This window comes from Lontra canadensis, unplaced genomic scaffold, assembly GCF_010015895.1.
Source record: "Lontra canadensis isolate GAN:19392208 unplaced genomic scaffold, GSC_riverotter_1.0 scaffold109, whole genome shotgun sequence".
Lineage (NCBI taxonomy): Eukaryota > Metazoa > Chordata > Mammalia > Carnivora > Mustelidae > Lontra > Lontra canadensis.
Genome location: NW_022631103.1, coordinates 4,878,304 through 4,900,849, shown reverse-complemented (window position 1 = coordinate 4,900,849; position 22,546 = coordinate 4,878,304). Strand labels below are relative to the sequence as shown.

At 39.0% G+C, this 22,546-nt stretch overlaps 1 pseudogene; it reads right to left on the bottom strand.

The window, feature by feature from the left end:
* Positions 1 to 2,889: 2,889 nt before the first annotated feature.
* Positions 2,890 to 3,621, bottom strand: LOC116856401 (annotated as a pseudogene).
* Positions 3,622 to 22,546: the final 18,925 nt, after the last annotated feature.

Below are 22,546 nucleotides of genomic sequence, written 5' to 3'. Positions count from 1 at the left end.
AGTGGAAGATTTAATGATTTATTTGTCATTATTAATCTGTTTTTAGATTGCTCCCCATCTGTTATTTCTCCAACCTCTCTGGTTCCTGTGAAGGATTCCCTCACTGCCTTTGGTTTCTCAGTACAAGATAGTTTTTTCTTAACATACCGTTAGTCCCATGAGCCTCATTATGGTCGCTCTGATATAGAAAAGACCCTAAGATATTCAGACAAATATCTTGCATTATTCTGGGACTTCTCGCCAGCTAATAAATTAGCATCTAAAAGGGAAGACATCAAAACCTAGGCTTATAGAAAGATTGAGGAAGAAGGCAGCCACATGGTGGTTGGGCATCAACCACCACATAGGAGAACAAATTCAGAAAAGCACGCCTGGAAGTTCATGAATAGAGCAGAATCTCAGAAGGTAAGACTTGGAATAGTTCCTGAATTTGCTAGCTAATTTCTTTCTGCTGTTACTGGTGAGGAAGTCAGAAGCCGCCATGGAGAAATGCTATGTGCCCAAGCTTCACAGTGTCCAAGTTAGGTCCCAGTTCCCTAACAGCTCATCCAGGGTTCTTTCCCCTACACAACATGGTCTCCAACCCACCTACCACCACTCTCCCTCCTGATCATTGTCCCTATCCTCAAAGCCTCCTTAGGTCACAGTCACTGGTATTATCTTAGCTCTACAGAGTCTGCACAGGATTAGACTTCCAACAACCCTCCTGAGTCTTGAAGACTTTAGTCCTTAGAATCAAAAGATATAAGAATCTGGAATATGGGAAAGAGAATTGAGATCGTCTAGTACACACGTGCATTTATAGAGGGAAAAATCGAGAAGGAAAAAAGAGAAGACCAGACCAGACCTGAATTTACTTTCCCAAGGTTACACGTCTTGTTACTGGTGGAGCAGGGATACAAGGAATAACAATAACTAATTTTACTGAATGGCTATTATGTGTCAGATACAATCTGTTACGATCTTTACAAGCATTGCCCATTTAATGCTCTCAGCACCTCTGAGGTGTGCACAGTTTTGCCTGCATTTTTCAGATGAGGAACCCGAAGCCTGGAGCACTTAACTATCTTACGAGAGACCATACATACAGTTAGTTATCTGGATAGAAAGGTGACAAAGACCCTTTCCCTGCCACCCCCAGGGAGGAGTATACCATCTGGTCCTGAAGACACACACATAAATAAGGGAGTCTTAGTCACAGTGATGAGTATAACAGTAAGAAATTCAGTATAACAGTGTCCTGTGGTTGGGTTTAGCAGCACCTTCTGCCTCTTCCCAATAGAATCCAATATCACCCTACACACATACCAGTCACCCCTCAAAATACCTCCAGACATTGCCACTGTCCTCTGGATTCAGAGTGGCAATACTGCCACTGGTTGAGAACCACTTCTTAGATTCTGAAAACAGGTCCTCCTTGACAACTATCGCCAGTAAGAAGTCATCCTTTCCAATACTGAATGTACTTCAATTCACAACCACATGTGGACAAATAAATCAGGTGTAACATATTAAACCTCAGCAAATCTGGGATAAAACACTTATGAGAATCTTGAAGTAGATTAGCCCAAAGAACAAGAGGAAATATATTATTCTGAAAGGCTTTTAGGATTCCTGCTGGTGTCCAAGAGAATATATGATCTGCGTGGACAATAAAATGAAGGAAATGAACATAGAAACAGACATCAACTCCATGGCTATCATGGTTTTCCAAGCTGCTAATCTCCTAGGATTTCTCTGAAAAGACAAACCATATGGAGAGCTTGTTACCTGGCACTAGTGTTTATGAGTCCTTGGGTAGTGATACGGGGCCTTGGGAAGATTCTGACAGTCGATGGGGAAGAGTGTAAAGCTGGAGGAATCACTTGCAGCTAATGCATAGGTGTCTGGTTTCTTAGAACACAGACTTAAGGAAGTCAAAATCTTGTACTAGGTCCCCATATGTGGCCAGTGACTGCATCCTATGCCACTCTGATTTCAAGGGACCATGGTTAAATGGTGCTAGTTACCATTCAGCAACCCAAACATACCACTGCATTGCAGATATTCCAGGCAACTGTTTCCCCTAGTAGCTGCAAGGTGTATAGAATTGGCCTCAGGAGACCATCTCTACCTGCTTCTGGAACCTTCCCCATGAAAAGCAGCCTTGGGCTATTGTTCTCTTTCTGACCCAACCCAACTACTAGTGCAAAACACACTGTTCTGACTTTGAGGCCTATGAATTGATCTGTGACATTTTGTGTGGTAGGATATTGACCTGAGTTGAGTCCCGGTTACCTAGGGAAAGTATAACAAGGGGTACTTCCCTGCCCTTGACCTAACGGATAGAAATGGACAAAGCCAGTATTTGTCATGAGGGGCCTGTCCAGGCTCAAGGACCATCATTCTTACAATCCCTGGGGGAGGCCAATTTCCCAGATTCACACATTCTTGGAGAGCAGGGCTTCTTCCAGGGTGGGGGGGGGATGTCTTTGAAATAGAAAGGAAATGAAGGTCAGTGGTCTTCCTAGGATGAGTCTTTTGGAGGTAGATGTAATCTTAACTATGCGAGCTGATAAAGCCCATGCCTTCTGAAGGCTGGAAGCTTGCTGTTGGCCCTAGGCACTTTGGACAGTTCTTTGGAAATAATAAAGTCCTTGGGGGGTTTACTACACTGGGTCTGCAGGCTATGGCTATTGGACAGGGAGAGAGCTACTGCTTAGGGTGTCTGGTGTCAGGCTCACTGCCAAGGGCTGCTGAAGTGCAGTAGAGCTGCCTCTATCCCCAGCCTATGGGCTGCCATACTTCTTCCATGAAAGGACTTTTTGCTGAGCTTACACCTGAGCCTAAGCTTGAGATAACTTGAGAGACTGACTTGGGTCCCGGGAATCCTCTAAGGGTGACTGGGGTTCAGTCACCAGCCACAATAGAGGAGGGCTCTGAACTCACTCCGTTTGGCCTCATTCTCCCACTCCTGCTGCTTGTCCAGGTGTCCAGGCTGGCCAAGCTGTTGGGTCAAGTCTCCAAAGACCTTATGCATTTCAGACTATTATACTACCTGTTCTTAAATCAGGGACTCAAAGCTGAGCTGGAATTAATGGAGTTGACTACTGTAGAACCGCAGTATCTTATGCAGGAGCTGCTTGTTCTTGGCGCCAAAGCCATCCCATGCAGGCCAAGGCTCTGCTTGGCCCTGGGGGAGTTTGGCCAGCACTGGCCTTGACCTCTCCTTTTTCATGTATTTTTCCACCTTGGCCTGCCATCTCCTACAGTCCTATGAGCACTGTTCTGCCATTTCAGCACCATGTAAGGCTAGGGAAGATACTGCCAAACTTTCATAAGGGCTCAGTCACAGTCTTTTGGATTTGGTTCATCTTCCCTTGATGAAGGGCATCCATCCACTTCATGGCCATGTCCTCAGCTGTCAGCAAGTTCAGAAAATCCTGGGCTTGCTCACAGAGAGGGATGGAGAATAAGTCCAAGGTTATCTCACACTTCATGTCCTTCTGCAGCCTCTTGCTCAGCTCTTCCAGATGCTGGAGTTTTCACCCTTTCAGAGTTTCTCCTCACTGTTGTGGGGACACCTTGTTTCTTGGGCTGCCCAGTCTTGAAAGGAATACAGCTCATAGTCTCAATCTTGACTGTGCCGTGCGGGTCCTCAGCGGCAACTCGGTCCTCTTTTTTTTTTTCTTTTTTCTTTTTTTTTTTTTAAGATTTTATTTATTTATTTGACAGAGAGAGAGATGACAAGTAGGCAAAGAACCAGGCAGAGAGAGAGGAGGAAGTCGGCTCCCTGCTAAGCAGAGAGCCCAATGCAGAACTCGATCCCAGGACCCTGAGACCATGACCTGAACCGAAGGCAGAGGCTTAACCCACAGAGCCATCTAGGCGTCCCTTTTCTTTCTTTCTTTCTTTCTTTCTTTTTTTTTTTTTTTTAAGGAGACTACTTGTACTTAGAGTTAAAAATTATGCAAAGGATTAAGTCAACACAAACATATGTGCAGGATATTACATATACAAAAAATTCTGCAGAGGGTTATATTAATGCAGAATCAAGAAGCTAGAAGCAAGGAAGCATTTTCCCTTACAGGTTCAGAAGGAACATGGCCCTACAAACACTTCGATTTCAAACTTTGCGACTTCAAAACTGTAACATGATGAATGTTTTATTGTTTTAAGCCACCTAATTTGTGGTACTCTTTTATGGCAACCAAAGGGAATCAATGTATATCCTGTAGACAAATAATTGTCTAGCAATTAGAACATCTCAACTCATTTGTGTTGAACTACACTAAACCCCTCTCTGGGAAGAACATACTTCTCTATTGTTGGAGGTGCTCAAACACAAGTAGAAAGACCACTCAATGTTAATGTTGTTGAGGAATTTCAGTTATTTCTAAGACTCCCATCTAAACCAGATCCTGTGACCTTCAGTAAGATATGAAGAACTTGGAGGAGAAGGAGTCTGGGTTTACATTACAATGTTCAGAGGCAGCTCTGACTCATGGTTCTGGTTCAGATGGAGTTTTACAAATTTGCCCAGTCTTATAAGCCACAGCCTTCAACCAGGAGATTTTTTTAAAGTGCTATTAAGATCTTTTTCAATAATTTATCCACCTTCAAACAGTGTTTGCCTTTCATGTGCATCTGTGGATTTAATTCCTTTGTCTATATTTTGTCATTTTTCAGCCCCAAAAGGAAAAATCTATGTTTCAGATGTAAAATACACTTTTGAACCAAGAAAGCAGGAAGGGACTCACTCCCACCCTCTAACGGAGCCCTAAACAAACTCCTCACCTTCTCTTGGATAAAATTAGATGACTACAGCTGTGAAAACTGCCAATGCTATAATGAAGCAAACTGCACCAATTCCAAATTTCTCCTCCTGGGTATGATTCTTGTTGGAAATGGAGCCCCCTGCCTTTTTATTGTTAAAGATGTCCCTGTTCCTTTCTTCCGATTATTTCCTACTATTGAATATTGATTTATCATTTTCATAAAACTGCAAAAGGGGGCCTGTTGTCTGAGACCAGTCATAAATTATGAAAATGTGTTCAGCTCCCCTGTAGGGACTGATCTTCTTACAGGGAGAATTTCGCAGAGCTCAATTTAAGTGCTTGTCATGGGTTTGCCAAGTCTGATGTTTCTGACCTTCTGATAAGGAAGAAAAGGTAGAAAGGGATTAACATTTGCTAACAACCTTGTAGGGACCAAATTCTTTGCATTTTACTTAATTTAATGCTACTAATACAATAGTGCATAATCACTGTCTGCTTTGATAGAAGGCAAAACAGCAGCCCAGAATGGTAAAAAGACTTTCTCAAGGCTAGCAAGGGACAAGACCAGGTTCAAACCTAACTTTGTCTGCCTCTAAAATTTAATATCTTTCTACCTACTGCATTGCCTTTCATTCTAAAGTGGAATAGTAATATCCCAGATAGGGGTGGCTAGGGTAGTTTTCATTAACATCAAGCTAAGCCTTGTGCTCTTCAAGTTCTGATAGATTTGCTCCAAGGAGCCATTAAGAAAGGCCACTGATTTAAAAAAAAAAAAAGAAAGAAAGAAAAAAGAAAGGCCACTGATTCAAGGGCTATAAATTAACACTTTCTTCATACACAGCTATAAGCAGCTATTTAAAACCTGAATAATATCTTCCTTAAAATAAGTATCAGTTTTCTGGGTATTTATGCTCTGTCATTCTTGGTTTTTCCATCCTTGACTCCATTAATAGAATTTTTTTCTTAATTCCTTTTCTCTTTTTATGGCTTTGCAAGGGGCTAATTTGCAGGCAAAATTGCTAATTTTACAGTTGCTTTCTGCTTTGTCAGCATGAGGCTGACTCTCAGCGTTATTAATAGAAGAATAGGATTCCCTTTTCATCCTTTTGCTCTTGACTGTTGTAGGAGGTGGGACAAAATCCATTATTTAATATCATTTGTTCTTCTTGAAAGGTCATCATTCCAGCCTTTCAGTTTCCACTCAACTATAGCAGTATCAGCGGCAACAGCAGCCACTTTCTCTTCCTTGAAAAGCTTCTGGAATTCTTCCAGGTTATACAGTTGATATAAAACTGTCTTTGAGATCCACCTTGGGAATGGGGTCCAGCTGGGAAATTTTCTCAGTATTTCTGCACATTTTCCAACTAGTAATTTCTAACCATAAGTATTTGTAAGTGCCCCAGTCATCCACCCTCCTGGAATTGATACTGAATTTGGGATACATCACTCAGGAATTGTATTTGGCTGCAATAGCAGAGGACAGAAATAACAGTAGTTGAAACAAGATGGGAATTTATTTTTTGCACAAAGAATTTCTTTAAATAGATATTCAGAATTGGTAGGGTAACCTCACACTGTAGTCAGGAACTGAGGATCCTTTCACTGTCCAGTTTTATTATCTCTGTCACATGGTTTCCAACCTCAAGGCGGAACTTTGGTCCCAGCCACTGGACCCATGACTATGAATGCATGATTCTAAGAAGGAATCAGAATATATGAGTAAAGGCCAAAAAGGAACAAGCTGTCTATCCATCTCTTTTAGAACTTTCCAGAAGCCTTCCTCACAATTTCTGTTTATGTCCTCAGCTGCAAGGGAGGCTAGGAGCCACAGTCTTCTGGCTGGGGGTATACTGCCTCTTAAAAAAAACAGGTTTTTTTACTGAGGAGAAGGGGGAAGGCAATATTAGAGAGACCAGGAACATGTCTGCTGCATAGGACAAAGAGAATGACTATACAAATTAAGCCAACAAGACTTTATTAAGCACCTCGTTTGTGTCTCGAAATGAAGAGAAAGTTTAAGGGCACCTGGCTGGCTCAGTTGGTGGAGCATTCAACTCTTGGTTTCAACGCAGGTCATGATCTCATGGTTCATGGAATCAAGCCCCCAGGCAAGCCCCACATCAGGCTCCACACCCAGCCTGGGGTTTGCTTGTGATGCTCTCCCTCTGCCCCTCCCCGACTAGTGTACACATGTGCACACGCACTCTCTCTCAAATAAATAAATCTTTAAAAGAAAATGAAAATGAACAGAAAGTTTTAAGTCATTCCTTTAAGGAACAAAAGCTTCCATACCTTTTGCTCATACCTGTTGTCTTCTTAGCCTAGAATGCTTTCTCATTCCTTGCTCACCTGAAAACATGAATTAATTATTCAAAGATGTTCTCAAATACCACTGTTGTCTGATGCTTCCTTGGAAGACTGTTACTAGGAAGAATTCACTGATAGCTCAGCTCTGTCCCTATATACTTTATCCTTACATTATGCCACTAAATTCCTCAGAGACAGTATGCTGAAGTGAAGACAAGGGGATGGGTAGATGATGCCAAGAGCAGCACCCAAGCCTGTCACCCACTAGTAATGGGCCACAGATTTTTGCTCTTTCAACTGTTAATTTTCAGTCTTTAAAATAGAGAATCCTCAATACCACCTCAGGGGCTTTTGTTAAGATTAAATGAAATAATATGTGCAAAGCACAGCTGCAAGCAATTCTTGCTTTAGTGTATCTTAACATGCTGTTTTATGTGCCTGTTATGATTTACAGAAAAAAGAAAGAAACTTCTACCTTATTTAAGCCATGATTATCTGTTTTGTGTGTGTTGAGTTGCTATTATTTTGTGAGATTTCTTTTTATCACATTCAACAGAAATTTAATATTCTACTTAGTAAAGTTTTTGGAGATGTATTATTCATATGCCTTTCCTTAAAAAGCCTCGTTAAAGATATACTTCATGCAAAGGAAAAAGATATCAAAATTCAGTGGTCAAAAGTAGAGAAGTTGAATATGAAAAGACGCAATAAATGCTAACCCATGCAGCCCAGAAGGAAGTCTAAATAATGATAGTTGTAGTTACACAAACATGATTTGCACATTAAAAATATATAAATATGGGAATAACAATAGGTTAACTATGATAGAATGGTATAAAATATCCAGATCATACAAACAAAAACAAAAAATAGAGTAAAAGAGCAGAAATTGATGAAGGTGAAACCATGTGATTTGTCTTCATCTTTCTCAAGAGTTGACAGAATTCTGTTAGTTCGAATTTCATAATATATAGTATGTTATGAAATACAAATGTGAGTAAGTTACTTAAAATTACAAACATAACTACGACTGAAGCTAACAACAAACTGTATGCCTTTCAAAATTTCCAGATGAGTAAAATAATGACAAAAATCTCAAACTGTAAGAGCACCTGGGGGGCCCAGGCAGGTTAAACAACCAACTCTTGGTTTCAGCTCAGGTGTTGATCTCAGGGTTGTGAGATCAACCCCCACGTCAGGCTCTGCGATCAGCATAGTCTGCTTAGGACTTTCTCTCCTTCTCCCTCTATTTCTCCCCTGCCTCCTCAAAAAGAAATAAATAAATCTTTTAAAAAAAATTCTCAAACTGTATTAAAGATGCTTTTAAGGGAAGGAAAAAGGGCATAGCCTAAAAAATAAGAGAAAATGAAACAGATGTAAAACCACAATAATTTTGTTAAAGCAATAATTAGTAATGACAATAGAATAAATAAGCAAATTCTATTTTAAATGTTGATATTAAATCAAAATAAAAACTCATATGCCTAACACTAAACATCCTCAAAAAGCTGGTAAGAAAGAAGGGCAGGGGAAAAACTTGACTCATTAAAAAAGAAAGTAAGAATACATTATTATTATTATTATCAGACTCAGAATCAAGGTAAAATTGATTAAATGTCTGAAACAAGGAGGTTTACCAAAAATATGTCATATAAGACTATAACTAGCAACTTTTAAAGCACTGAAACAAGCAGAACTGAAGTATATGGAGCAAAACCCATGAAAATGCAGGTGAAATAGGTAAAAATTTGTGGGCATGGAGCACTCAAGTAACACAAAAGCAATTTGATATAATAGGTAGATATAAGCAAAACTAGAGAAATAGATACATAAATAAAAATAGAGCTAAATCAAACCTTATCATCTGTAAATATAAAATACACATTCTTTTTAAGGATCCATGGAATAGTTTTAATAATGATCATATGTCAGAAAAATTTAAAAACCTCCATAAAAATTCAGAAAAGAAGACTATCACATACTGTATTTTTGGCAACAGTACAACAATTCTAAAAGGAAATAAAGCAGACACACAAAAAATTCATTGAGAAAAACATACATGGTTTCTTTAATTTGCATGTCAAAAGAAGGCTATGTAGAAAATACTTAGAAATATCTGGAAAATTACAAAATGAAAACACTGATACTGAAATGTATATAACTTTGCCAAAAATAGACTAAGAGAAAAATTCACAAAATCTAAGTAAATTAGTATACTAATCATACACTTAACTAAAACTTAGAAAATAGACTAAACAGTGTAATTGCTGAATAAATCCAAGCAGAGTTCCTTTGAAGAAATAAAAGAAATAAATTGGCCATTAATATTTCTAAGAAAAATAAATGAGAGAAAACAACATACAAAATAAGGAATGAAATGGAGACAAATGTCTTAAAAGTTCAGGAGAAATTACTGGAAATGATTATTTGTGCAATCTACTGTAATAAGTTTTTAAGTTCTGGATGAAAGTGACTATTTTCTAGGGCAATCCATGGCTTTACAAGTAGAATTAAGAAACAAAATTTCTGATTTTTTTCTGTAAATATGGTTCATTGAAAATCCTACCTACTTTCTTTCTGTAAAATACCTAGAAATAATGATAAAATAAGAAAAGGGTATTTGTAAATACTAAGAACTAAGCTTATAAGACCATAGGTAAAATTCTTAATTATGAGATACAAGTAAGAGTATGAATTCAGACTGGTAAGCAAACATTTTAAATGTAACCGCCCTTTGGGAGCCTGGGTGGCTCAGTGGGTTAAAGCCTCTGACTTCGGCTTGGGTCATGATCCCAGGGTCCTAGAATCAAGCCCCACATCAGGCTCTCTTGCTCAGCAGGGAGCCTGCTTCCTCCTCTCTCTCTGCCTACCTCTCTGCCTACTTGTGATCTCAGTCTGTCAAATAAATAAATAAAAATCTTAAAATAAAAAGTAACTACCCTTTATATATGTACAGATTCAAATACTTATTACAACCTTCTAGTTGTCCAGAATGAGATTATGAAACATAAGGCCAGTACAAGGTAGAAAGTAGAAATAGAGACCCCCCAAAGAGTTGAGATTTCCAAATCACTATATCAATATCATTAACAAAAATGTGAACTAAAAGAGGGGGAAAAAGGAAAAATGCCTCATATAGAAAGTTAACTCTTTCAGCATTGGATAGGAATGAAAGGAGAAAGAGTATCTCTCCTATGAATTGTTGTCTGTATGTCATCTTTCCTAAAGAACAACTTAAAAGCTTAATTTAAAGGTCTTCTGGAGATGCATGGGTGGCTCAATCAGTCAAATGTCCGGCTCTTGGTTTTAGCTCCAGTAATGATCTTAGGGTTCTGGGATCAAGCCTCACATCAGGCTCCAAGCTCAGAGGGGAGGCTGCTTGAGGATTTCTCTCCCTCTCCCTTTGCTCCTCCCTCTGCTCAAGCTTCCTCTCCCTCTGTCCCTCCCTCTCGCTCTCTCTCAAATAAATAAATAAATCTTTTTAAAAAATTTTTTAAAAATAAAGGTTTTCTGGGTCAAAAGCCCTTTACAGCACTTAAAATATACAAACACAATTCACTCTTGGGGCACCTGGGTGGCTCAGTGGGTTAAGCTGCTGCCTCCGGCTCAGGTCATGATCTCAGGGTCCTGGGATGAAGTCCCGCATTGGGCTTTCTGCTTGCTCGGCGGGGAGCCTGCTTCCCTCTCTCTCTCTGCCTGCCTCTCTGGCTACTTGTGATCTCTATCAAATAAATAAATAAAATCTTAAAAAAACCACATACACACACAATTCACTCTTGAAAAATACATCTTGGGGCACCTGGGTGGCTCACCAATCATGCCTTTGGCTCCAGTCATGATCCTGGGGTCCTGGGATCAAGTCCCACATCAGGCTCTCTGCTCATTAGGGAGCCTGCTTCTCCCTCTGCCTGCTCTTCTGCCTGCTTGTGTGCACTCTCTCTCTGTGTATGTCAGATAAATAAATGAAATCTTTAAAAATAAAAAAAAAAACTACACCCTTAATCTAGGTCCTACAGAAGCACCAATAATAAAGTTCACCGTAAAATAATTTCAAATATAATTTCACAGTAAAAATGCTCAAACTACATATAGCACAAAGCATACAAACAACAAGGCAAAACCTCCACAGGTGAGTCAAGAGAAAACATCCACAACAAAAATAGAATCCCAAAGACTATATACATAAGTATATTCAAAGTTTGATTAAGTGAAAGAGGAGGGGCGCTTGGGAGGTTTAGTCACTTAACCATCTGATTCTGGATTTCAGCTCAGGTTATGATCTTAGGACCTTGAGACCAAGCCTGGCATCAGGCGCTGCACTCACTGGGGAGAATACTGGAGATTCTCTCTTCCTCTGCCCCTCCCCTGCTCGTGCTCGTGCTATTTAAAATAAATAAATAGATCTCTAAAAATGTTTAAAAAAATGCAAGAGGAATTTCAAGTAAAGGCAAGCAATTATTAAAATGAGCCAGGAGACTTAAAAAATCAAAAGGAAATTTTAAATGTTGAATGTATGTAATAACTGAAGTTAACAATTTAAATAATACATTAGATGTCAGAGAAGATAACTGAAGACTGAGTGAATTGGAGAAGCATCTAATGAAACTACCCACAATGTGATAAGATGGGGACAATATGAAAGAGTTTATGAGACCTAAAGAATAAAGTGGGGAGGTCTAATATGTTTCTAATTATAGTTCTGTCAAAAGATGACTTCTGAAAAATGGAGACAGGAGGGCATTTGAAGAGACAATCATTAAGAATTTTTCAACCTTGATGACAACAGTCCAATGAATCCCAAGCTAGATAAATAAAACAAATCTACACCTGGACATATCACAGTCATATAAAAGAATATCAAAGACAAATCTAAAGCGCAAATAAAGAAAAGAGTAAACTCACCACAAGAGAATACTAATCAGACTGACACTTAACTTCTTAAGGACCATAACCAAAACTTAAAATGAGAGAGAGAAAATACACATGAAGCGCTATTAGAAAATAGCTGGAATGTTAGTGTATATATAGTAAAACTCTTTTTCAAGATTACAGCGGGAAATAGGTTTTTAGGTAAACAAAACTGAGTAAGTTTACTATCAACAGACCCTCAATAAAGAGAACTATAAAAGATGTGTTCCAGGCAAAAAACAATAGCCCCACAAGAAAAGTTGGAGATGCAAGAAGGAATATTGAATAAATGATATGGTTAACATGTGGAAATAGAAACGCTGACTCTATAAAAACATAAAAAATAATTTTCAACTCACAGCCTTAAGTAAAACTAGTTGAAGCTAAAATATTATAAAGGACACCATGTAAGAGAGGTGGTAAACCATTAGAGTGAGAGTATTTTAAGATGTTTATATTATTCAAGAGAAGACTAAAGATAATTTAGACTTTAAGTATAAATACTTAAATTTCAAGGTTGACCAGAAAAAAATAAAGAGTATATCACTTTAAAATCAGCAAAAGTGGGGGGGCGCCTGGGTGGCTCAGTGGTTTAAGACTCTGCCTTCGGCTCAGGTCATGATCTCAGGATCCTGGGATCAAGCCCCACATCGAGCTCTCTGCTCAGTGGGGAGCCTGCTTTCCCCTCTCTCTCTGCCTGCCTCTCTGCCTACTTGTGATCTCTGTCTGTCAAATAAATAAATAAAATCTTAAAAAAAAATAAATAAAATCAGCAAAAGGGGAAAAATAATATGAGAGTTTTAAAAATTTCATCCAAAAGAAACAAGAAAGAAAGGTAAAGACATCGAAAAAGTATAATTAATAAAAAACACAAAAAGATGCTAAAAATAAATCTAAATATATCAGTAATTACAACAAATACGGCTGGATTCAAACCCCTAAGTAAAATTCTTTAGTTTAGTTTCAATTTTTTTAAAATACTAATACTTCTTACTTGTAAGTGATCTAAGTAAAGCCATCCAAACACCAAAATATTAAAATGCAATGGAAGAAATGAGATTTCCCAGGCAAATACTATCCAAATAAGCTTACTTCAGTTATGCCAAATATTAAGTAAAATTGATGTGAAAACCAAAAGCTTTTTTTCCCCTTTTTTTGTAAAGTAGTCTCTATACCTAGTATAGAGCCCAAGATGGGGCTTGAACTGACAACCGTGAGATCAAGACCTGAGATGAGATCAAGAGTTGGACACTTAACCAACACTGCCTCCCAGATGCTCCAAAAACACTTTTTTAAACTGGAAAATGTTATCACATAGTAGTCAAATATCACAAATCTACTGTAATTTTAATGATTTTAAATTTGTATACACTTCAAAAGAGGACCTCGAAAAATATATAAGGCAAAAAGAAGTGAAACTTTAGGTAAAAATGGATAAATCACGGACCCATTAGAACATTTAAAATAATTATCAATCTTCCGGGGCGCCTGGGTGGCTCAGAGGATTAAAGACTCTGCCTTTGGCTCAGGTCATGATCTCAGGGTCCTGGAATCGAGCTCCGCATCGGGCTCTCTGTTCAGCAGGGAGCCTGCTTCCTCCTCTCTCTCTGCCTGTCTCTCTGCCTACTTGTGATCTCTAACTGTCAAATGAATAAATAAAATCTTTAAAAATAAATAAAGAAAAATAAAATAATTATCAGTCTAAAATAAGCACAAAGGGGCACCTGGGTGGTGCAGTCAGTTTAGTACCCAGCTTGGTTTCAGCTCAGGTCCTGATCTCAGGGTTGTGAGATCAAGCCCCAAGTTGGGCTCCTCACTCAGTGCAGAGTCTGCTTGGGATTCTCTCTCCCTCTGCCCCTCCTAATCATGCTCATTTTCTCTCTCTCTCTCTCTCAAATAAATAAATAAATTTTAAAAATATATAATTAAGCCCCCAAATCAGTAGATATAGAAACTTTGAACAACACAACTAACAAGTTTGGTCTAATGGACACATATGTAAACAGTGTTGCATCAATGTTGGAGGACACATATCCTGTTTAAGCATATTTCGACACTTTTTGAAAAATTATGTCCTATGTCATGAAACAAGTCTCAACCAACTTCAAGGATTTGTCACCATACATACCACATTCTCTGACCACAATATCACTAATGCAGTGGAAAGTTACTCATAGAAAGATAATTTAAAACAATGGGAAATTTTTAAATTTACCTTTTTATACTATTGAAGTATAATGAACATATAATGTTATATTAGTTTCAGGTGTACAACATTGTGGTTCAATAATTTTATAGGTTACCCAATGATCACCATGGTAAGAGCAGTCATCGTATGTTACCAACTAATACCAATATCAGTTAAAACAATGCTGTACTTACTCTGAGGTCCTCACAGCAGAATTGGTTAGAGGAAAAAAGCAAAACCCTCTGTTCTCATTTTAAATTCATAATTATTAAACTCAAGCAGAATTTTAAGAACTTCTGCTTAGTAATTATGCTAATTTCACTAACTCCCATACTCTTTTACATGACTATTCCATCTATTTTTCTTCTCCTCAAACCCTACACCTAGTCCCATCCTTTCTCAAAATCTTGCTTACTATTTTCCTCAAAAGAAAGAAGTAATCAGATGATTGACAACCTCGCAACCCAAGATATATTCACCCGCTTCTTCTTTACCTTCTGTTTTTTTTTTTGTTTGTTTGTTTTCTTTTTTTATAATTTTATTTTTTATAAACATATATATATATATATATTTTTCCCCCCAGGGGTACAGGTCTGTGAATCTCCACGTTTACAAACTTCACAGCACTCACCATAGCACATACCCTACCCAATGTCCATAACCCCCCCCCTCCCAGCCCCCCTCTGCCCAGCAACCCTCAGTTTGTTTTGTGAGATTAAGAGTCACTTATGGTTTGTCTCCCTCCCAATCCCAACTTGTTTCATTTACTCTTCTCCTACCACATTAACCCCCCATGTTGCATCTCCTCTCCCTCATATCAGGGAGATCATATGATAGTTGTCTTTCTCTGATTGACTTATTTCGCTAAGCATGATACCCTCTAGTTCCATCCACGTCGTCGCAAATGGCAAGATTTCATTTCTTTTGATGGCTGCATAGTATTCCATTGTATATATATACCACGTCTTCTTTATCCATTCGTCTGTTGATGGACATCTAGGTTCTTTCCATAGTTTGGCTATTGTAGACATTGCTGCTATAAACATTCGGGTGCACGTGCCCCTTCGGATCACTACGTTTGTATCTTTAGGGTAAATACCCAGCAGTGCATGCTGGGTCATAGGGTAGTTCTATTTTCAACATTTTGAGGAACCTCCATGCTGTTTTCCAGAGTGGTTGCACCAGCTTGCATTCCCACCAACAGTATAGGAGGGTTCCCCTTTCTCTGCATCTTCGCCAGCATCTGTCATTTCCGGACTTGTTCATTTTAGCCATTCTGACTGGTGTGAGGTGGTATCTCATTGTGGTTTTGATTTGTATTTCCCTGATGCCGAGTGATATGGATCACTTTTTCATGTGTCTGTTGGCCATCTGGATGTCTTCTTTGCAGAAATGTCTGTTCATGTCTTCTGCCCATTTCTTGATTGGATTATTTGTTCTTTGGGTGTTGAGTTTGCTAAGTTCTTTATAGATTTTGGACACTAGCCCTTTATCTGATATGTCGTTTGCAAATATCTTCTCCCATTCTGTCAGTTGTCTTTTGGTTTTGTGAACTGTTTCCTTTGCTGTGCAAAAGCTTTTGATCTTGATAAAATCCCAATAGTTCATTTTTGCCCTTGCTTCCCTTGCCTTTGGCGATGTTCCTAGGAAGATGTTGCTGTGGCTAAGGTCAAAGAGGTTGCTGCCTGTGTTCTCCTTAAGGATGTTGATGGATTCCTTTCTCACATTGAGGTCCTTCATCCATTTTGAGTCTATTTTCGTGTGTGGTGTAAGGAAATGATCCAATTTCATTTTTCTGCATGTGGCTGTCCAATTTTCCCAACACCATTTATTGAAGAGGCTGTCTTTTTTCCATTGGACATTCTTTCCTGCTTTGTCGAAGATTAGTTGACCATAGAGTTGAGGGTCTATTTCTGGGCTCTCTATTCTGTTCCATTGATCTATGTGTCTGTTTTTGTGCCAGTACCATGCTGTCTTGATGATGACAGCTTTGTAATAGAGTTTGAAGTCCGGAATTGTGATGCCACCAACTTTGGCTTTCTTTTTCAATATTCCTTTGGCTATTCGCGGTCTTTTCTGGTTCCATATAAATTTTAGGATTATTTGTTCCATTTCTTTGAAAAAAATGGATGGTACTTTGATAGGAATTGCATTAAATGTGTAGATTGCTTTAGGTAGCATAGACATTTTCACAATATTTATTCTTCCAATCCAGGAGCATGGAACATTTTTCCATTTCTTTGTGTCTTCCTCAATTTCTTTCATGAGTACTTTATAGTTTTCTGTGTATAGATTCTTAGTCTCTTTGGGTAGGTTTATTCCTAGGTATCTTATAGTTTTGGGTGCAATTGTAAATGGGATGGACTCCTTAATTTCTCTTTCTTCTGTCTTGTTGGTGTAGAGAAATGCGACTGATTTCTGTGCATTGATTTTATATCCTGACACATTACTGAATTCCTGTACAAGTTCTAGCAGTTTTGGAGTGGAGTCTTTTGGGTTTTCCACATAGAGTATCATATCATCTGCGAAGAGTGATAGTTTGACTTCTTCTTTGCCAATTTGGATGCCTTTAATTTCTTTTTGTTGTCTGATTGCTGAGGCTAGGACTTCTAGTACTATGTTGAATAGCAGTGGTGATAATGGACATCCCTGCCGTGTTCCTGACCTTAGCGGAAAAGCTTTCAGTTTTTCTCCATTGAGAATGATATTTGCGATGGGTTTTTCATAGATGGCTTTGATAATATTGAGGTATGTGCCCTCTATCCCTACACTTTGAAGAGTTTTGATCAGGAAGGGATGCTGTACTTTGTCAAATGCTTTTTCAGCATCTATGGAGAGTATCATATGGTTCCTGTTTTTTCTTTTATTAATGTGTTGTATCACATTGATTGATTTGCGGATGTTGAACCAACCTTGCAGCCCTGGAATAAATCCCACTTGGTCGTGGTGAATAATCCTTTTCATGTACTGTTGAATCCTATTGGCTAGTATTTTGGTGAGAATTTTTGCATCTGTGTTCATCAAGGATGTTGGTCTGTAGTTCTCTTTTTTGATGGGATCCTTGTGTGGTTTTGGGATCAAGGTGATGCTGGCCTCATAAAATGAGTTTGGAAGTTTTCCTTCCATTTCTATTTTTTGGAACAGTCTCAGGAGAATAGGAATTAGTTCTTCTTTAAATGTTTGGTAGAATTCCCCCGGGAAGCCATCTGGCCCTGGGCTTTTGTTTGTTTGGAGATTTTTGATGACTGTTTCAATCTCCTTACTGGTTATGGGTCTGTTCAGGCTTTCTATTTCTTCCTGGTTCAGTTGTGGTAGTTTATATGTCTCTAGGAATGCATCCATTTCTTCCAGATTGTCAAATTTGTTGGCATAGAGTTGCTCATAATATGTTCTTATAATTGTCTGTATTTCTTTGGTGTTAGTTGTGCTCTCTCCTCTTTCATTCATGATTTTATTTATTTGGGTCCTTTCTCTTTTCTTTTTGATAAGTCTGGCCAGGGGCTTATCAATCTTATTAATTCTTTCAAAGAACCAGCTCCTAGTTTCGTTGATTTGTTCTATTGTTTTTTTGGTTTCTATTTCATTGATTTCTGCTCTGATCTTTATGATTTCTCTTCTCCTGCTGGGTTTAGGGTTTCTTTCTTGTTCTTTCTCCAGCTCCTTTAGGTGTAGGGTTAGGTTGTGTACCTGAGACCTTTCTTGTTTCTTGAGAAAGGCTTGTACCGCTATATATTTTCCTCTCAGGACTGCCTTTGTTGTGTCCCACAGATTTTGAACTGTTGTATTTTCATTATCATTTGTTTCCATGAATTTTTTCAATTCTTCTTTAATTTCCTGGTTGACCCATTCATTCTTTAGAAGGATGCTGTTTAGTCGCCATATATTTGGGTTCTTTCCAAATTTCCTCTTGCGATTGAGTTCTAGCTTCAGAGCATTGTGGTCTGAAAATATGCAGGGAATGATCCCAATTTTTTGATAACAGTTAAGACCTGATTTAGAACCAAGGATGTGATCTATTCTGGAGGATGTTCCATGTGCACTAGAGAAGAATGTGTATTCTGTTGCTTTGGGATGAAATGTTCTGAATATATCTGTGATGTCCATCTGGTCCAGTGTGTCATTTAAGGCCTTTATTTCCTTGTTGATCTTTTGCTTGGATGATCTGTCCATTTCAGTGAGGGGAGTGTTAAAGTCCCCTACTATTATTGTATGATTGTCGATGTATTTCTTTGATTTTGTTATTAATTGGTTTATATAGTTGGCTGCTCCCACGTTAGGGGCATAGATATTTACAATTGTTAGATCTTGTTGGACAGATCCTTTGAGTATGATATAGTGTCCATCTTCATCTCTTATTATAGTCTTTGGTTTAAAATCTAAGTGATCTGATATAAGGATTGCCACTCCTGCTTTCTTCTGATGTCCATTAGCATGGTAAATTCTTTTCCACCCCCTCACTTTAAATCTGAAAGTGTCTTCGGGTTTCAAATGAATTTCTTGTAGGCAACATATAGATGGGCTTTGTTTTTTTATCCATTCTGATACCCTGTGTCTTTTGATTGGGGCATTTAGCCCATTAACATTCAGGGTAACTATTGAGAGATATGAATTTAGTGCCATTGTATTGCCTGTAAGGTGACTGCTATTGTATATTGTTTCTGTTCCTTTCTGATCTACTACTTTTAGGGTCTCATTTGCTTAGAGGACCCCTTTCAATATTTCCTGTAGAGCTGGCTTGGTGTTTGCAAATTCTTTCAGTTTTTGTTTGTCCTGGAAGCTTTTAATCTCTCCTTCTATTTTCAATGATAGCCTAGCTGGATATAGTATTCTTGGCTGCATGTTTTTCTCGTTTAGTACTCTGAATATATCATGCCAGCTCTTTCTGGCCTGCCAGGTCTCTGTGGATAAGTCTGCTGCCAATCTAATATTTTTACCATTGTATGTTACAGACTTCTTCTCCCGGGCTGCTTTCAGGATTTTCTCTTTGTCACTAAGACTTGTAAATTTGACTATTAGGTGACGGGGTGTGGACCTATTCTTATTGATTTTGAGTGGGGTTCTCTGAACCTCCTGGATTTTGATGCTTGTTCCCTTTGCCATATTGGGGAAATTCTCTCCAATAATTCTCTCCAATATACCTTCTGCTCCCCTCTCTCTTTCTTCTTCTTCTGGAATCCCAATTATTCTAATGTTGTTTCGTCTTATGGTGTCACTTATCTCTCGAATTCTGCCCTCGTGGTCCAGTAGTTGTTTGTCCCTCTTTTGTTCAGCTTCCTTATTCTCTGTCATTTGGTCTTCTATATCGCTAATTCTTTCTTCTGCCTCATTTATCCTAGCAGTGAGAGCCTCCATTTTTGATTGCACCTCATTAATAGCTTTTTTGATTTCAACTTGGTTAGATTTTAGTTCTTTTATTTCTCCAGAAAGGGCTTTTATATCTCCCGAGAGGGTTTCTCTAATATCTTCCATGCCTTTTTCGAGCCCAGCTAGAACCTTGAGAATAGTCATTCTGAACTCTAAATCTGACATATTACCAATGTCTCTATTGATTAGGTCCTTAGCCTTTGGTACTGCCTCTTGTTCTTTTTTTTGTGGTGAATTTTTCCGCCTTGTCATTTTGTCCAGATAAGAGTATATGAAGGAGTAAGTAAAATACTAAAAGGGTGGCAACAACCCCAGGAAAATATGCTTTAGCCAAATCAGAAGAGATCCCAAATCGTGAGGGGGGGGGGGGGGGAAAAAAAAAGGTTATAAAAAAAAAAAAAAAAAAGAAAAGAAAAAAGAAAAAAGAAACAAATAAAAAAAGAAAACCAATAATGAAAAAATATAAAAAGGAAAAAATATATATATATTAGATACACTAGTTAAAAAACGTTAAAAAAGAAAAGGGTAAAAGTTTAAAAAAATTTAGCAGAAGAAGAGAAAAAAATTGAAAAAGAAAAAAAAATTAAATTAACTACAAGGCTAAAGAATCATGGGGAGAAAGCCATGAGTTCCGTGCTTTGCTTTCTCCTCCTCTGGATTTCTGCTGCTCTCCTTGGTATTGAAACTGCACTCCTCGTAAGTGAACTTGGTCCTGGCTGGGTTTCTTGTTGATCTTCTGGGGGAGGGGCCTGTTGTAGTGATTCTCAAGTGTCTTTGCCCCAGGCGGAGTTGCACCGCCCTTACCAGGGGCCGGGCTGAGTAATCCGCTCGGGTTTGCTTTCGGGAGCTTTTGTTCCCTGAGCGCTTTCCGTAGAGTCTGGAGGACGGGAATGAAGATGGCGGCCTCCCAGTCTCCGGCCCGGAGGAGCCGAGAGCTCGGGGTCCCACTCCTCAGTGCGCCCTCAGGGAACAGCATCCAATTACTCCCGTCTGCCTGGCCTCCGGCCGCGCTCCGAGCTCACCGAGCCTGCGACCGGTTCAAGGTAAGCCCGAGCTGTGAGCTCACTCCTCGGCTCCGTCTCTGTAGCCGGCTTCCCTGTTCTAATACCTGCGAGCTCTGCGACACTCAGACACCCCAATCCTTCTGTGACCCTGCGGGACCTGAGGCCACACTGGCCCTGCGTGGGCTTCACCCCAGTTAAGCCTCTGGAGCGATGTCCCTCAGCGGAACAGACTTTTAAAAGTCCTGATTTTGTGCTCTGTTGCTCTGCCGCTTGCCGGGAGCCGGCCCCTCCCCCTGAGGTCTATCTTCCCGTCCCTTTGGATTCACTTCTCCGCCAGTCCTACCTTTCAGAAAGTGGTTGATTTTCTGTTTCTAGAATTGCTGTTCTTCTTCTCTTCAATCTCCCGTTGGATTTGTAGGTGTTTGCAATCTTTAGATAAGCTATCTAGCTGATCTCCCGCAACCTGAAGTAGTCTCAGCTGCTACTTCTCCGCCATCTTGACTCCTCCCCCTTACCTTCTGTTTTAATGCCCAAACCGTTTACACCCCTATAGACACCACCACCCTTCCACTCTTAACAAGATCCCTGACACCTCCTCAAAAATGTAGCTCCAGAAATTCTCCACTTTATTTCCTATATCCGCAATTTTCATGATCATATAGACAGGAAAATTTTCCCATTTTATAAAGAGAAGGTTTTTCTCCATGCACCACAATATTTCCATTTACCCTTTTTCAGAAAATACTCCTTCTGGCAGCCATTAAAATGCATCTGGTGGCCTCCAACTACAGGAAGTGTAACTAAGAGGTTGTTTGCTATGCTCTGAAATCTACCTCTACATTTGCACGAAGGTCATGTTCCCACAGTTACTCTTAGCAACTGAGTGCGGTGTGACACTAAAGTGGGTACATTTAGTTCACTAAAATGAGACACCTCAGATGGTGGACATTGGCTCAAGGACTCTGATAACGTATGGAAATGTCTTTAAACTGCATGGCAGTCTGATGTGTCCCCTCAATCTTCTACCCCTTTCTCCTTCATGCAGGGTCAAACTTGTGTCACAGTCAGAGGACTATTCCTGATGTTTTGTTTTAGTTTCTGTGTTTGTTCTTTTAAGCTCCCCACCATTTTCTCTAACATAGAACATATGTTCCCTAATAGAATCTGTGTACATTTAATCCCGTCTTGGAGTCCGCTTCTCAGAAGACTCAGTCTAATTCACTTCTCTAAAGAGTTCACTTTTCTTAATTCTCTAATTCCTCTCTTCTCACTTTGTCTTGAATCTTTTCTAATCAAATTTTTGAGCTCTAGTGCCATTAAAACTGTTTTTATCAAAACACCCACAATTCCAGATCACTATTTTGAAAGAGTAAATGACAAACTGAAAAGTGAAACCTTATCTACATTTTAATTTGCTCTACTACCAGCATTTAATCTAGTTCCTCCTTCCCTCTTCCTTCATACACTTAGCTTATAGGACACTTTAAACTACATCTTGTTTATCCAGCTTCCTCTCAACTTCTCCATTTAGCTGTTTTATTGGTATCTCAGATTTAACCAGTCCAAAACTTGGAGTTTCCTATCCCCCCAAAAGAGTCCTCCTCTCTTTATCTCCCCCAATCTGTAAATGAACAGTCCATTTGAGGGAAGGACGTTAATTATTACAATCCCATGTACATTGAAAAGATATTGAAGTGACACTAAGAAAATTCTATGGCCACAAACTTGATGACCTATAGTAACTTGAACAATACAATTTGCCAAAACTCACACAAGAAGACATACACAATCTGAGTAGGCCTCTATCTATTAAGGAAATTGATTTGGCTAGAGCTGGTTCTTGTCTGCCCTATACTGGTAAATTGCCACCTCAAACATCTGCTCACTTTCTTTGCTGAAGAGCAGTTTCTGATGATTACTATGGCTACTATAAATTTCCTTTTATTGAGTATTTTCTATGAACTATTATGCTGTGCTGGTTGCTTTTGATATATACTTTTCACTCCTTTTAACAACCC